This window comes from Salmo trutta, chromosome 31 (genome assembly GCF_901001165.1).
Source record: "Salmo trutta chromosome 31, fSalTru1.1, whole genome shotgun sequence".
NCBI lineage: Eukaryota > Metazoa > Chordata > Actinopteri > Salmoniformes > Salmonidae > Salmo > Salmo trutta.
The window spans coordinates 30,771,410-30,788,313 of record NC_042987.1 but is presented as its reverse complement, the minus strand read 5'-3'; the positions used below and the strand labels follow the sequence as shown (position 1 = coordinate 30,788,313).

Genomic DNA, 16,904 nt, shown 5'->3' with positions numbered 1-16,904 from the left:
GGATATGAGGTGATAGTGTACATTTGGATGTGGTGGCATTGGGATTCAAAACACTTGAACAGGACTATACAGTCCTTGACTTTTTCCACATTTTGATACGTTACAGCCTTATTCTGAAATTGATTAAATGTTTGTTTTTTTATCATCAATCTACACACAGCACCCCATAATGACAAAGCGAAAACAGGTTTTTAGAAATGTTTGAAAAAACAGAAATACATTATTTACGTGAGTATTCAGACCCTTTGCTATGAGACTCAAAATTGAGCTCAAGTGCATCCTGTTTCCATTGATCATCCTTGAGATGTTTTTACAATGTGATTGGAGTCCACCTGTGGTAAATTCAATTGATTGGACATGATTTGGAAAGGCACAGACCTGTTTATATACCAAAAAATGTCTGCAGTATTGAAGGTCCCCAAGAACACAGTGGCCTCCATCCTTCCTAAATGGAAGAAGTTTGGAACCAGCAAGATTGTTTCTAGAGCTGGCCGCCCGGCCAAACTAAGCAATCGGGGGAGAAGGGCCTTGGTCATGGAAGTGACCAAGAACCCGATGGTCACTCTGACAGAGCTCCAGAGTTCCTCTGTGGAGATGGGGGAACCTTCCAGAAGGACAACCATCTCTGCAGCACTTAACCAAATCAGGCCTTTATGGTAGAGCAGCCAGACGGAAGCCACTCCTCAGTAAAAGGCACATGACAACCTGCCTGGAGTTTGCCAAAAGGCACCTAAAGGACTCTCAGACCATGAGAAACAAGATTCTCTGGTCTAATGAAACCAAGATTGAAACTTTGGCCTGAATGCCAATCGTCACGTATGGAGGAAACCTGGCACCATCCCTACAGTGAAGCATGGTGGTGGCAGCATCATGCTGTGGGGATGTTTTTCAGCGGCAGGGAGACTAATCAGGATCAAGGGAAAGATGAACGGAGCAAAGTATAGAGAGATCCTTGATGAAAACCTGCTCCAGCGCGCTCAGGACCTCAGACTGGGGCGAAGGTTTACCTTCCAACAAGACAACGACCCTAAGCACACAGCCAAGACAACACAGGAGTGGCTTCATGACAAGTCTCTGAATGTCCATGAGTGGCCCAGCCAGAAACCAATCGAACATCTCTGGAAAGACCTGGAAATAGCTGTGCAGCGACGCTCCCCATCCAACCTGACAGAGCTTGAGAGGAATGAGAAGAATGGGTGAAAATCCACAAAGACAGCTGTGTCAAGCTTGTAGCGTCATACCCAAGAAGACTTCAGGCTGTAATCGCTGCCAAAGGTGATTCAACAAAGTACTGAGTAAAAGGTCTGAATACTTATGTAAATGTGATATTTCTAAAAATCTGATTTTGCTTTGTCATTTTGGTGTATTGTGTGTACATTGATGAGAGGAAAAAACGATTGAATCATTTTTAGAACAAGACTGTAATGTAACAGAATGTGGAAAAAGTCAAGGGGTGTGAATACTTTCTGAATGCACTGTATATCTAGGAGATACTGTATAAGAAAGCTCTGTAAATATGTGTTTTTTTTGGCACAAAACTACTTCCAATACTTAATTCATTTGTATGGGTGACCTGTGGGGGTCATAGCGCAAAACAGAGAATACCATCGTGTTCGTGAGAGTCTCACGTTTCCAAAGTGTGGTCATATTAGTTTGTAGCTCAAACGGTTTGTACACTACAGACAGAAGTTGGCACATCCACACTACCTGCTTCAGATGTTTTCGTGAGAAGACCGATTTTCAGGATACCTTATGGTTTGACAAACACCACTGTAGCTCTGCCACCTTCCACCGCAGTTGCGGAAGGCCCACATAGACAGATGTGTTGTATTGAGACGCAGCCCAGAAATCTGGAGCACAAATTGACAGATTTTGATGGGGATTATTTTATGTTATTTAGATTGACTCTTAAGGTTTTTGATGATTCAGGGGGTGTTTCTCTGTTAGCCCCGCGGCACGCTAGCCTGCTTTAGATGCACACACACACCCACCAGCTGAACATTGCATTAAAACATAGCATTATCCAGAGAGGGATGGGATCAGCTCTCCAGCCTCCTCTGAGTCCACTGACTATCTACAATTACCAACATAAGGGAGCTGAGTCTGTTGGGTGGAGCTGTCATGGGAAGCATGTTACACTGTCATTTAAAGGAGTAGGATCAAGATCTGTGTAGACTAGAGAGAAGGTTAGACTCTCGTCCATGCATACCAAATGGACCCAGTTCATGTTATGTGATCGTTATGAGCCAAAAGGGGCTTACGGGTAAGTCTCAGTGAAAGTTTGCCAGTCTGGAGACCAGTATCAGCTACTTGTCAATAGCCTGTCAGGAAGAAGAGTCTGTCTGACAAAAAAAGTCTGCAAGAGCATGGTTCATTCTATATGTCCTATACTTTACTGAACAAAAAATATCAATTCAACAATTTCAATGATTTTACTGACTTACAGTTCATATAAGGAAATAAGAATTTAGGACCTAATCTATAGATTTCACATGACTGGGCAGGGGAGAAGCCATGGGTGGGCCTGGGAGGGCATAGGCCGACCCACTTGGGAGCCAGGCCCAGCCAATAAGAATGAGTTTGTCCCACAAAAGGGCTTTATTACAGACAGAAATACTCCTCAGTTTCATCAGGTGTCTGGGTTGTAAACACATTTCTGCACAACATTTGAGAGAAATAAGGTTTTGTGCGTATGGAACATTTCTGTAATATTTTTTTCAGCTCATGAAACATGGGACCAACACTTTACATGTTGTGCTTTTTATTTTTTATTTTATTTATTTATTTTTTCACCTCTTTTTTCTCCCCAATTTCGTGGTATCCAATTGGTAGTAGTTACAGTCTTGTCTCATCGCTGCAACTCCCGTACGAACTCGGGAGAGGTGAAGGTCGAGAGCCATGCATCCTCCGAAACACAACCCAACCAAGCCACACTGCTTCTTGACACAATGCCCATCCAACCCGGAAGCCAGCCGCACCAATGTGTCGGAGGAAACACCATACACCTGGTGACCGTGTCAGCGTGCACTGCGCCCGGCCCGCCACAGGAGTCGCTAGTGTGCGATGGGATAAGGATATCCCTGCTGGCCAAACCCTCCCTAACCCGGACGACGCTGGGCCAATTGTGCGCCACCCCATGGGCCTCCCGTTCGCAGCCGTCTGCGACAGAGCCTGGACTCGAACCCGGAATCTCTAGTGGCACAGCTAGCACTGCAATGCAGTGCCTTAGACCACTGCACCACTCGGGAGGCCCCACATGTTGAGTTTTTGTTCAGTATATAATCCATTGTTGAATAGATCAACTGATCAACTTAATGACTGACTGATTGTGTAAGAGAATCTACAGATCTGTGCATTTTTCTATAGCCCTAATAATACAGTAGCTTTCCCCTATGACTGACTGACGGATGTGACTGACGTGACTGACTGACTTACTGATGTGACAACCGTCAAGCTAACAAACTAGCTAACACACATGCATGTGTTACTGTATATTCCTGGCCTAACTTTGTAAGAGGCTGTGTGTGTGAGAGAGAGACTGCACTATAGGTGTGTTCCTCCTCCCGTCCCCCTACCGTCCCCCTCCCCTCCCTGGGTGCGACCCGCTGTTGTACCCCTGCATTATTAATGCCAGTCCATTACATGGCAGAGCAATGGCACCAAGGTGATTCAGTTCTAGGCTCTGCAGAGGTACAGAGTGATGTGTCTCAATACACCATGGAACTATGGCAGCACGAAACACTGTAGGAGGAGGGAAGGAATTTAAAGACGCACATCTTGGTTAATAAAAGAGCTGACTGGAGAATATGACATGTAATTACTTTTGATATATAGGTAGGAGTTTATTTTCGGAGAAAGTCCTAGCAAAAGTGTACACTCAACTTACTTTTGTGGGTTTTGAGACCTGTGCCCCAGCCCCTTTCTGTCCCAAGAGGGACCCTTTTTGGCTTCCTAGAGACCAGAAGTAATAGCGTGCACATCCTAATTGATTTTGGGCGATGAGAGCTAGGATATCCAGCCAAAGAAATCATTGCCCCACTCCAAACACGTCCTGTTTACTGAATTAAGGACAGTCTGATTTTACAGGCTCTTTGATGAAAGGATTTTTGTTGGAACCTTTGAAATGAAATCTCTCTCTTTTATTTTCTCTCTCATACTCACACGCTCTACCTTTATCTCTCTCTCTCCCCTCCCTCTCTCTGGCAGATGAGTGGAATTTGCTCTGTTAATGTGGCGATAGAGCTGTAGTCTGTCTGAATAATTTAGTATTCATGATTATTTCAAGCTTTAAACAGCCCTTTAGGTACATCAGGAATGGGCTTTTATCCCAGAGAAGAGAGGGAGGAAGAGAGAGAAAGAGAGAGTGTCAATAAGTCTGCCAGCTGAATACAGAGAGCTGAGTTTCGTCTCATGTTTTTCTCTTTTCTATTCTCTCATTTTGTTGAGTTTACTTGTCACAGAGCTTGGCGAAGGTGACATCAAATACACCTTACTCCATGGCTTTGAGAAAACTAAACACAAGCACACTATATGGCTGGTCCTATAGACTCTGTTGTAGGTCTCAAAAAAGACGTAGCCAAAGGTAATTTAGAGAGTGTTAAAAGGAACATACTGGAGCTACTCATATATGCCCTACAAATCAGCTGGGTTAGACAATCTGGACCCTCTCGTTCTAAAATTATCCGCCGAAATTGTTGCAACCCATATTACTAATCTATTCTACCTATCTTTCGTATCGTCTGAGATCCCCAAAGATTGGAAAGCTGCTGCATCCATCCCCCTCTTCAAAGGGGGAGACACTCTAGACCCAAACTGTTACAGACCTATATCCATCCTGCCCTGCCTTTCTAAAATCTTTGAACGCCAAGTTAATAAACAGATCACCGTTCATTTCGAATCCGATCGTACCTTCTCCGCTATGGAATCTGGTTTCCGAGCTGGTCATGGGTGCACCTCAGCCATGCTCAAGGTCCTAAACAATATCATAACCGCCATCGATAAAAGACAGTACTGTGCAGCCGTCTTCATCGACCTGGCCAAGTCTTTCGACTCTGTCAATCACCGCATTCTTATCTGCAGACTCAACAGCCTTGGTTTCTCAAATGACTGCCTCGCCTGCTTCACCAACTACTTCTCAGATAGACTTCAGTGTGTCAAATCGGAGGGCCTGTTGTCCGGACCTCTGGCAGTCTCTATGGGGGTGCCACAGGGTTCAATTCTCTGTATACATCAATGATGTCGCTCTTGCTGCTGGTGATTCTCTGATCCACCTCTACACAGACGACACCATTCTGTATACATCTGGCCCATCTTTGGACACCGTGCTAACAAACCTCCAAACGAGCTTCAACGCCATACAACACTCCTTTCGTGGCATTGAACTGCTTTTAAATGCTAGTTAAACTAAATGCATGCTCTTCAACCGATCGCTGCCCGCACCCTCCCGCCCAACTAACATCACTACTCTGGACGGTTCTGACCTAGAATATGTGGATAACTACAAATACCTAGGTGTCCTGTTAGACTGTAAACTCTCCTTCCAGACTCACATTAAGCATCTCCAATCCAAAATGAAGTCTAGAATCGGCTTCCGATTTCGCAACAAAGCCTCCTTCACACATGCCGCCAAACATACCCTCGTAAAACTGACTATCCTACCGATCCTTGACTTCGGCGATGTCATTTACAAAATAACCCCCAACGCTCTACTCAGCAAACAGGATGCAGTCTATCACAGTGCCATCATACTACCCACCACTGCGACCTGTATGCTCTCGTTGGCTGGCCCTCACTACATATCCGTCGCCAAACCCTTACCTAGTCATTGCTAGGTAAAGCCCCGCCTTATCTCAACTCACTGGTCACCATAGCAACACCCACCCGTAGCACATGCTTCAGCATATATGTTGCACTGGTCATCCCCAAAGCCAACACTTCCTTTGGCTGCCTTTCCATCCAGTTCTCTGCTGCCAATGACTGGAACGAATTGTAAAAATCTCTGAAGCTGGAGTCTTATATCTCCCTCTCTAACTTTAAGCATCAGCTGTTAGAGCAGCTTACCGATCACTGTACCTATACACAGCCAATCTGTAAATAGCACACCTGACTACCTCATCCCCATATTATTACTTACCCTCTTGCTCTTTTGCACCCCAGTATCTCTACTTGCACATCATCATCTGCACATTTATCACTCCAGTATTAATGCTAAATTGTAATTATTTTTGCCTCTAGGGCCTATTTATTGCCTACCTCCCTATCCTTCTACATTTACACACACTCTACATAGATTCTTCTCTTTTTATTTTCTTTTGTGTTATTGACTGTACGTTCGTTTATGTGTAACTCTGTGTTGTTGTTTTTGTTGCACTGCTTTGCTTTATCTTGGCCAGGTCGCAGTCGTAAATGATTACTTGTTCTCAACTGGCCGACCTGGTTAAATAAAGGTGAAATTTAAACATGTAAAAAAATAAAAGTCATAGCACAACTAGAATAGAAATAAAACAAATAGAACAGACTGGACATCATACAAAGCAATGCTCAATTGCAATGTGCACAACATCTTCCTCTGGCTCGCCACGATAGAGAGCCACACTTCTAAGTGTCCGTGCCTTACAAATCACTCTATGTGCAACCATGAATCAATTCAATTAGGCAGCCTAGTCCGGATAGGAGCTAAATCACACATTGAATGGAACTGATTCCCTTCGATCCATTCTCTATCTACACCAAACAGAGCACCGAGCCCAATCAATCTCATCCAAAACAATGAAGCTTCTTAACAGGGTGGGGGTACGAAAGGAGGGGTGTCACCCAGCATGGTAAATATATATATATTTTTTATTTAACTAGGCAAGTCAGTTAAGAACTAATTCTTATTTTACAATGATGGCCTACCCTGGCCAAACACTCCTCTAACCCGGACGACGCTGTACCAAATGTGCGCCGCCCTATGGGCATAAGTAGATGTAAGCAGATAAGCACTCAATAGATGTTGTAGCGACAAGCGCTGAGAGTAATTTTCTGCTAGTACCACCCGGGCCAGCAATCGAAGCCAGATGCGATGATAATGGCACTGAGAGAGTCGCTTAGCATCGGCCGATGTGATTGGTTTGATCAGGAGATACTGGACCAATCACGACCCCCTTTCTCTGATGTGTCCTAAGATGATCAGGTGTAGTCATATATATATACGCGATTACTTCGGGACGCCAATCGATGTGTTGACCCCGCAAACGCAAACAAATCTTTGGCCATCGACCTCATGCGCCATCTCAAGATTCTGTGAGATTAATATCTGGTTCGCCTGTGCACTCGGCTCACAGCTTCTAGTTTTCATAGATTTCCTCCCTCTGTCTATGGGTCGATCTGCTGAGAATACATGATACCTCGTTTGTATGGGTTTAAATCAATGCCACCCCATCAAGGCTCTTATTCTTGGTCTTATTAGGTGGGCCGCGTCGATACGGCCTCATAAGCATATCAATAGGGCTGGGATAAAAAACATCCACACATGAAAAGCTTGAGGGGTTTGTTTTTAGCTGTGTGGCAGTGTGTAGAGGTAGTGTGTAGAGGCAGTGTGAAGTGGCAGTGTGTAGTGGTAGTGTGTAGTGGTAGTGTGTAGTGGTAGTGTGTAGTGTGGCTTGGTGGCAGTGTGTAGTGTGGCTTTGTGGTAGTGTGGCAGTGTGTAGTGTGGCTTTGTGGTAGTGTGGCTTTGTGGTAGTGTGGCAGCGTGTAGTGTGGCTTTGTGGTAGTGTGGCAGTGTGTAGTGTGGCTTAGTGGTAGTGTGGCTTTGTGGCAGTGTGTAGTGTGGCTTAGTGGTAGTGTGGCTTTGTGGCAGTGTGTAGTGTGGCTTTGTGGTAGTGTGGCAGTGTGTAGTGTGGCAGTGTGGCTTTGTGGTAGTGTGGCAGTGTGTAGTGTGGCAGTGTGTATTGTGGCTTTGTGGTAGTGTGGCAGTGTGTAGTGTGGCAGTGTGTATTGTGGCTTTGTGGTAGTGTGGCTTTATGGTAGTGTGGCAGTGTGTAGTGTGGCTTTGTGGTAGTGTGGCTTTGTGGTAGTGTGGCTTTGTGGTAGTGTGGCAGTGTGGCTTTGTGGTAGTGTGGCTTTGTGGTAGTGTGGCAGTGTGTAGTGTGGCTTTGTGGTAGTGTGGCTTTGTGGCAGTGTGTAGTGTGGCTTTGTGACAGTGTGTAGTGTGGCAGTGTGTAGTGTGGCAGTGTGGCTTTGTGGTAGTATGGCAGTGTGTAGTGTGGCAGCTGGTAGTGTGTAATGTGGCAGTGTGTAGTGTGGCTTTGTGGCAGTGTCTAGTGTGGCTTTGTGGCAGTGTGGCAGTGTGTAGTGTGGCTTTGTAGTAGTGTGGCTTTGTGGTAGTGTGGCAGTGTGTAGTGTGGCAGTGTGTAGTGTGGCAGTGTGTAGTGTGGTAGTGTGGCTTCGTGGTAGTGTGGCAGTGTGTAGTGTGGCAGTGTGTAGTGTGGCAGTGTGTAGTGTGGCTTTGTGGTAGTGTGGCAGTGTGTAGTGTGGCAGTGTGTAGTGTGGCTTTGTGGAAGTGTGGCAGTGTGTAGTGGCAGTGTGTAGTGGCAGTGTGGCAGTGTGTAGTGGCAGTGTGGCAGTGTGTAGTGTGGCTTTGTGGAAGTGTGGCAGGGTGTAGTGTGGCTTTATGGCAGTGTGGCAGTGTGTAGTGTGGCAGTGTGTAGTGTGGCTTTGTGGCAGTGTGTAGTGTGGCTTTGTGGAAGTGTGGCAGTGTGTAGTGTGGCTTTGTGGTAGTGTGGCAGTGTGTAGTGTGGCTTTGTGGCAGTGTGGCAGTGTGGCAGTGTGTAGTGTGGCTTTGTGGAGGTGTGGCTTTATGGTAGTGTGGCAGTGTGTAGTGTGGCTTTGTGGTAGTGTGTAGTGTGTAGTGTGGCAGTGTGTAGTGGTAGTGTGGCAGTGTGTAGTGTGGCAGTGTGTAGTGTGGCTTTGTGGTAGTGTGGCTTTATGGTAGTGTGGCAGTGTGTAGTGTGTAGTGTGGCAGTGTGTAGTGTGGCTTTGTGGTAGTGTGGCTTTGTGGAAGTGTGGCAGGGTGTAGTGTGGCAGTGTGTAGTGTGGCAGTGTGTAGTGTGGCAGTGTGTAGTGTGGCTTTGTGGTAGTGTGGCAGTGTGTAGTGTGGCAGTGTGTAGTGTGGCTTTGTGGTAGTGTGGCAGTGTGTAGTGTGGCAGTGTGTAGTGTGGCTTTGTGGTAGTGTGGCTTTGTGGAAGTGTGGCAGTGTGCAGTGTGGCAGTGTGTAGTGTGGCTTTGTGGTAGTGTGGCTTTGTGGTAGTGTGGCTTTGTGGTAGTGTGGCTTTGTGGAAGTGTGGCAGTGTGCAGTGTGGCAGTGTGTAGTGTGGCTTTGTGGCAGTGTGGCAGTGTGTAGTGTGGCTTTATGGCAGTGTGGCAGTGTGTAGTGTGGCAGTGTGGCTTTGTGGCAGTGTGTAGTGTGGCTTTGTGGCAGTGTGGTAGTGTGGCAGTGTGGAGGTGTGGCTTTATGGTAGTGTGGCAGTGTGTAGTGTGGCTTTGTGGTAGTGTGTAGTGTGTAGTGTGGCAGTGTGTAGTGGTAGTGTGGCAGTGTGTAGTGTGGCAGTGTGTAGTGTGGCTTTGTGGTAGTGTGGCTTTATGGTAGTGTGGCAGTGTGTAGTGTGGCTTTGTGGTAGTGTGTAGTGTGGCTTTGAGGTAGTGTCTAGTGTGGCTTTGAGGTAGTGTGTAGTGTGGCAGTGTGTAGTGTAGCTTTGTGGTAGTGTGGCTTTGTGGTAGTGTGTAGTGTGTAGTGTGGCTTTGTGGTAGTGTAGCAGTGTGGCAGTGTGTAGTGTGGCTTTGAGGTAGTGTGTAGTGTGGCAGTGTGTAGTGTGGCTTTGTGGTAGTGTGGCAGTGTGTAGTGTGGCTTTGTGGTAGTGTGTAGTGTGACTTTGTGGCAGTGTCTAGTGTGACTTTGTGGCAGTGTGTAGTGTGGCTTTGTGGCAGTGTCTAGTGTGACTGTGGCAGTGTGTAGTGTGGCTTTGTGGTAGTGTGGCAGTGTGTAGTGTGGCTTTGTGGTAGTGTGGCAGTCTGTTAGTGTCTAGTGTGACTTTGTGGCAGTGTCTAGTGTGATTTTGTGGCAGTGTGTAGTGTGGCTTTGTGGTAGTGTGGCTTTGTGTTAGTGTCTAGTGTGACTTTGTGTTAGTGTCTAGTGTGATTTTGTGGCAGTGTGTAGTGTGGCTCTGTGGTAGTGTGGCAGTGTGTTAGTGTCTAGTGTGACTTTGTGGCAGTGTGTAGTGTGATTTTGTGGCAGTGTCTAGTGTGACTTTGTGGCAGTGTGTAGTGTGATTTTGTGGCAGTGTGTAGTGTGACTTTGTGGCAGTGTGTAGTGTGACTTTGTGGCAGTGTGTAGTGTGACTTTGTGGCAGTGTGTAGTGTGGCTTTGTGGTAGTGTGCCTTTGTGGTAGTGTGGCAGTGTGTAGTGTGGCTTTGTGGTAGTGTGGCTTTATGGAAGTGTGGCAGTGTGTAGTGTGGCTTTGTGGTAGTGTGGCTTTGTGGTAGTGTGGCTTTGTGGAAGTGTGGCAGTGTGCAGTGTGGCAGTGTGTAGTGTGGCTTTGTGGCAGTGTGGCAGGGTGTAGTGTGGCTTTATGGCAGTGTGGCAGTGTGTAGTGTGGCAGTGTGGCTTTGTGGCAGTGTGGCAGTGTGTAGTGTGGCTTTGTGGTAGTGTGGCAGTGTGTAGTGTGGCTTTGTGGCAGTGTGGCAGTGTGTAGTGTGGCTTTGTGGAAGTGTGGTAGTGTGGCAGTGTGTAGTGTGGCTTTGTGGCAGTGTGTAGTGTGGCTTTGTGGAGGTGTGGCTTTATGGTAGTGTGGCAGTGTGTAGTGTGGCTTTGTGGTAGTGTGTAGTGTGTAGTGTGGCAGTGTGTAGTGGTAGTGTGGCAGTGTGTAGTGTGGCAGTGTGTAGTGTGGCTTTGTGGTAGTGTGGCTTTATGGTAGTGTGGCAGTGTGTAGTGTGGCTTTGTGGTAGTGTGTAGTGTGGCTTTGAGGTAGTGTCTAGTGTGGCTTTGAGGTAGTGTGTAGTGTGGCAGTGTGTAGTGTAGCTTTGTGGTAGTGTGGCTTTGTGGTAGTGTGTAGTGTGTAGTGTGGCTTTGTGGTAGTGTAGCAGTGTGGCAGTGTGTAGTGTGGCTTTGAGGTAGTGTGTAGTGTGGCAGTGTGTAGTGTGGCTTTGTGGTAGTGTGGCAGTGTGTAGTGTGGCTTTGTGGTAGTGTGTAGTGTGACTTTGTGGCAGTGTCTAGTGTGACTTTGTGGCAGTGTGTAGTGTGGCTTTGTGGCAGTGTCTAGTGTGACTGTGGCAGTGTGTAGTGTGGCTTTGTGGTAGTGTGGCAGTGTGTAGTGTGGCTTTGTGGTAGTGTGGCAGTCTGTTAGTGTCTAGTGTGACTTTGTGGCAGTGTCTAGTGTGATTTTGTGGCAGTGTGTAGTGTGGCTTTGTGGTAGTGTGGCTTTGTGTTAGTGTCTAGTGTGACTTTGTGTTAGTGTCTAGTGTGATTTTGTGGCAGTGTGTAGTGTGGCTCTGTGGTAGTGTGGCAGTGTGTTAGTGTCTAGTGTGACTTTGTGGCAGTGTGTAGTGTGATTTTGTGGCAGTGTCTAGTGTGACTTTGTGGCAGTGTGTAGTGTGATTTTGTGGCAGTGTGTAGTGTGACTTTGTGGCAGTGTGTAGTGTGACTTTGTGGCAGTGTGTAGTGTGACTTTGTGGCAGTGTGTAGTGTGGCTTTGTGGTAGTGTGCCTTTGTGGTAGTGTGGCAGTGTGTAGTGTGGCTTTGTGGTAGTGTGGCTTTGTGGTAGTGTGGCTTTGTGGTAGTGTGGCTTTGTGGAAGTGTGGCAGTGTGTAGTGTGGCAGTGTGTAGTGTGGCAGTGTGGCAGTGTGTAGCGTGGCTTTGTTGTAGTGTGGCAGTGTGCAGTGTGGCTTTGTGGAAGTGTGTAGTGTGGCAGTGTGTAGTGTGGCTTTGTGGCAGTGTGTAGTGTGGCTTTGTTGTAGTGTGGCAGTGTCTAGTGTGGCTTTGTGGCAGTGTGTAGTGTGGCAGTGTGTAGTGTGGCTTTGTGGTAGTGTGGCTTTGTGGTAGTGTGGCAGTGTGTAGTGTGGCTTTGTGGCAGTGTGTAGTGTGTAGTGTGGCTTTGAGGTAGTGTCTAGTGTGGCTTTGAGGTAGTGTGTAGTGTGGCAGTGTGTAGTGTGGCTTTGAGGTAGTGTGTAGTGTGGCAGTGTGTAGTGTGTAGTGTGTAGTGTGGCTTTGTGGTAGTGTGGTAGTGTGTAGTGTGGCTTTGTGGTAGTGTGGCAGTGTGTAGTGTGTAGTGTGGCAGTGTGAAGTGTGGCTTTGTGGCAGTGTGTAGTGTGGCTTTGTGGCAGTGTGTAGTGTGACTTTGTGGTAGTGTGGCAGTGTGTAGTGTTGCTTTGTGGTAGTGTGGCAGTGTGTAGTGTGACTGTGGTAGTGTGTAGTGTGGCAGTGGTAGTGTGCAGTGTGTGGTGTGGCAGTGTGTATCGTGGCTCTGTGGTAGTTTGTAGTGTGGCTTTGTGGCAGTGTGTAGTGTGACTGTGGCAGTGTGTAGTGTGGCTTTGTGGTAGTGTGGCTTTGTGTTAGTGTCTAGTGTGACTTTGTGGCAGTGTCTAGTGTGAATTTGTGGCAGTGTCTAGTGTGATTTTGTGGCAGTGTGTAGTGTAACTTTGTGGCAGTGTGTAGTGTGGCTTTGTGGTAGTGTGGCTTTGTGGAAGTGTGGCAGTGTGTAGTGTGGCTTTGTGGTAGTGTGTAGTGTGGCAGTGTGGCAGTGTGTAGTGTGGCAGTGTGTAGTGGTAGTGTGGCAGTGTGTAGTGGTAGTGTGGCAGTGTGTAGTGTGGCAGTGTGTAGTGTGGCTTTGTGGCAGTGTGTAGTGTGGCAGTGTGTAGTGTGGCAGTGTGTAGTGGTAGTGTGGCAGTGTGTAGTGGTAGTGTGGCAGTGTGTAGTGTGGCAGTGTGTAGTGTGGCTTTGTGGCAGTGTGTAGTGTGGCAGTGTGTAGTGTGGCAGTGTGTAGTGGTAGTGTGGCAGTGTGTAGTGTGGCAGTGTGTAGTGGCAGTGTGGCAGTGTGTAGTGTGGCTTTGTGGAAGTGTGGCAGTGTGTAGTGTGGCTTTGTGGCAGTGTGTAGTGTGGCAGTGTGTAGTGTGGCTTTGTGGAAGTGTGGCAGTGTGTAGTGTGGCTTTGTGGAAGTGTGGCAGTGTGTAGTGTGGCTTTGTGGCAGTGTGGCAGTGTGTAGTGGTAGTGTGGCAGTGTGGCAGTGTGTAGTGTGGCTTTGTTGTAGTGTGGCAGTGTGCAGTGTAGCTTTGTGGTAGTGTGTAGTGGCAGTGTGGCGTGGCTTTGTGGCAGAGTGTAGTGGCAGTGTGTAGTGTGGCTTTGTGGCAGTGTGGCTTTGTGGTAATTTGGCTTTGTGGTAGTGTGGCAGTGTGTAGTGTGGCTTTGTGGTAGTGTGGCTGTGTGTTAGTGTCTAGTGTGACTTTGTGGCAGTGTCTAGTGTAATTTTGTGGCAGTGTGTAGTGTGATTTTGTGGCAGTGTGTAGTGTGATTTTGTGGCAGTGTGTGGTGTGATTTTGTGGCAGTGTGTAGTGTGATTTTGTGGCAGTGTCTAGTGTGATTTTGTGGCAGGTTATGTTCAGTAGGGACTAAAGGAGAGGCTGCTGATAGCCATTTTGTGCTCGGGGAGTGTGGAGTGAATAATAGGTGCGTAGATAGGAGTGATCCATCGCTAAGTCCATTAACGGGAGGAAGGGAGGAAAAGGGAGGGAGAGAGGAGGGGAGAGAAAGAGAGAAGTGTGTGTGTGTAACTGAGTGTGTGCGTGTATGCCTGTCAGGTGAATAGTGAATGGATGGCACGCCCTCACTCTGTTCCATTGGCAGAATAGCACTCTTTCTTTCTCTCTCTCTCTCTCTTTCTCTCGTTTGGAGAAAGGAGGAAGGAAGATTGCAAAATCAATAGGGCTAAATGGAGTTGCAGCGGAAGCTTGCTGATGGAACATGGAGTGCAGGATTCAGCTGTGACACCTCCCTCCCTCCCTCCCTCCCTCCCTCCCTCCCTCCCTCCCTCCTGCTTATTATCTACCTAAAGAGACTCTACTCCTCTTCCATCCCTCCCTTTTTTCCCCTCCCCTCCTTTAATGTCTACCGTCCAGAGAGAGGAAGAAAGAGAGTGCTATTCTTCCAATGGAAAAACACGCACGCATGCACGCACACACACACACACACACACACACACACACACACACACACACACACACACACACACACACACACACACACACGCACACACACACACACGCACACACACGGCAGGTAGCCCAGAGGGTTGCCAGTTCAATTCCCGGGTCCGATGGGAAAAATCTGTCAGGAAGTGAGTTGGCAACCAGAGGGTTGCTGGTATCAACTCCTAGATGCCATTGCCTGCTGTTGTGCCCTTGAGGAAGGCACTTAACAGTTCCGAGCGCCCAGTGTGACGCCACCCCGCACCTCTCTAAAAACCTGTATTGTGTCTTTCGGAGGGGTTGGGTTAAAAGCGGAAGTCAAATTTTGGTTGGACCTTGTGTGCAATTGACCAATAGTGATCTTAATCAGTGCAAGGGTGTCATATACACTCAAAACCCAATGCCTTAGACCTAATGGGAGCTGACTGAGCTGATTGGCTAACAAACACACATGTATACATATGCACGTACGCACACATGTGTAAACACATGTAAACACACACACACACACACACACACACACACACACACACACACACACACACACACACACACACACACACACACACACACACAGACGCTGTCATTGTGGCACCTCACATACTGCAGCAGCCTGCACCCTTCAACCAGTAAGTGGAGCCTGTCACTTTGTGGAACACTGGCCTGCTGTCAGTCTGTCATAGACATGGCCTTGCCACTCATACTATATTCTGAACTGATTCAGTAGTCTGCTCCGCTCTCATACAATAGTCTGCATCACAGTCACATTCAAAGTTATGGCTCTGTGTGAATTGTGAACTTGACCTATGGTGTACCCATTAGTGTCACGCCTGCTCCCGATCCCCTTCTCTGGTGCTCTCAGGCGCCAGGCGGTCCATCATTACGCACACCTGTCACCATCGTTACACGCATCAGTGCTCCATTGGACTCACCTGGACTCCATCACTTATTGATTGCCTCCCATATATTTGTCTATTCCTCAGTTTCATCCTCGTGTCAGCATTAATGTCGTTATGTTTCCGCTGTCCGTGTTTTGTTTCACGTCGGTTATTTTTTAAATATTCACTCCCTGTTCTTGCTTCTCGTCTCCCAGCGTCTGTCCTCACAACTAGACTGCATGACAGTAGTACATTAAAACTGTACCGTATTACATTCCAAACCACTCAACTACGGGACCTAATAAACATGTTCAAAATGACTCCCACATCCTGTCGGCCATTTTGGAGAGAAGAAAGGGAATTGTAGACTTCTGTTCCCGTGGTGACACAGCACTATACTGTGTCACCGCGGGACACACAGAATCAAGGACCCCATATTGTATTAACTGTCAGCAACAAGAAAGACAGAGATATCAAAGGAAACACACACACACACACACACACACACACACACACACACACACACACAAACACCAACATGACAGACAAAGCACAGAGACAATAAAAAGTGTTGGATCGTTAAGATAAAACGCACAAGCCTGGAAAGTGTCGAAAGTGGTCGCTCCATTTTCAAAACATCTGAAACCAAGAGCTAATGTTAGCATCCAATGTCCTCTTTTAACTTTAGGGTGATGAGTTAGCGTAGTGATGTAGCACGTAGCCTTCTCCCTATGCTCCCCCAGCCTGTCTCATGTTTGCCTGGCAGATGTTTTGTGGAGTCTTTGTATTGACTTCAGAGGCTGTTTACCGAAGCAGCTGAATTTGTTTCCTGCAACCCCTTCTCTTAGTCATAGGAGCCTCTTAGGAGAAAATAACATTGGCTTGGAGAAAATGTTTTCCTCCTTTGACCTACAGCAAACAACGCAATTGCTCCCGGCCATTATAGACAAAGAGGATCCATACTTGTTAGACCAGCCTGATATTGTAGTAAGCTGTTGCTTTGTTACAGATGGTTTTATAGCTGTGTAGTAACACCGCAATGACACTACTGTATGCTCACGTTGGGACATTAGTCACTTCATTGTTTTGTAATTGTATAGTCATGGAATTAAACAGTTTACATTGTTACACATTTTAAATATAGGTCTATATAAAGGAGTAGAAAGTTATGGCAGCGTCCCAATATTCTCTCTTTTCTCCAAAAGTGTGCATGTGTTCACTTCCCTTCATTGATTTGAAAGGAAATGACTGTTATATGGAAACTCCCTCTAGCCTGTGTCTACACCAATCCCATACTTTTACATGTGTGGGGAGTAGTGAACGAGTGCACAGGAAGGATAGCTTATTGGGACGCAACCTATATATTGTGAGAGTACACTGACAGCAAATGTGCACCACCACATTGGCTCTCTTTGTGCTTCAGGGACTTAAAAGCACACTACTTGATTATGAATAAATGAACAAAAACGACTATTACAGTAATTTTGCCTGTCTCATTTTTATCATGACTGACTAAAGTAAATTATCCTACCGTAAGTTTCTTAGCAACACGGCCACATACTTGGTTTTTATTCATTTATATTCCTTTTGAAGAAAATTACACCTGGTTTTCTATATCAAAGACCCTTTGTCATTTTGTCATTTTTCACAGAGACAGTATATGCTGTGTTGTACTGAAATAATGGCTTTCTCAGTAATTTAGTTCATCAACTTTCTGAAACATAAACACAGAAGAAAGACTAGGTGAGCTATTACTTGTGTGTGCTATATCCTATCCTCTTATCTCCTGCTGCGGCGAGAGGAGTAGAGACA

At 46.7% G+C, this 16,904-nt stretch overlaps 1 protein-coding gene across 1 annotated transcript in view; it reads right to left on the bottom strand.

Annotated features, from left to right (window-relative positions):
* The window catches only part of LOC115169935 (calsyntenin-2), a 275,046-nt gene that overhangs the window by 33,106 nt on the left and 225,036 nt on the right, over positions 1-16,904 (bottom strand). The gene's annotated exons all lie outside the window — the stretch shown is intronic.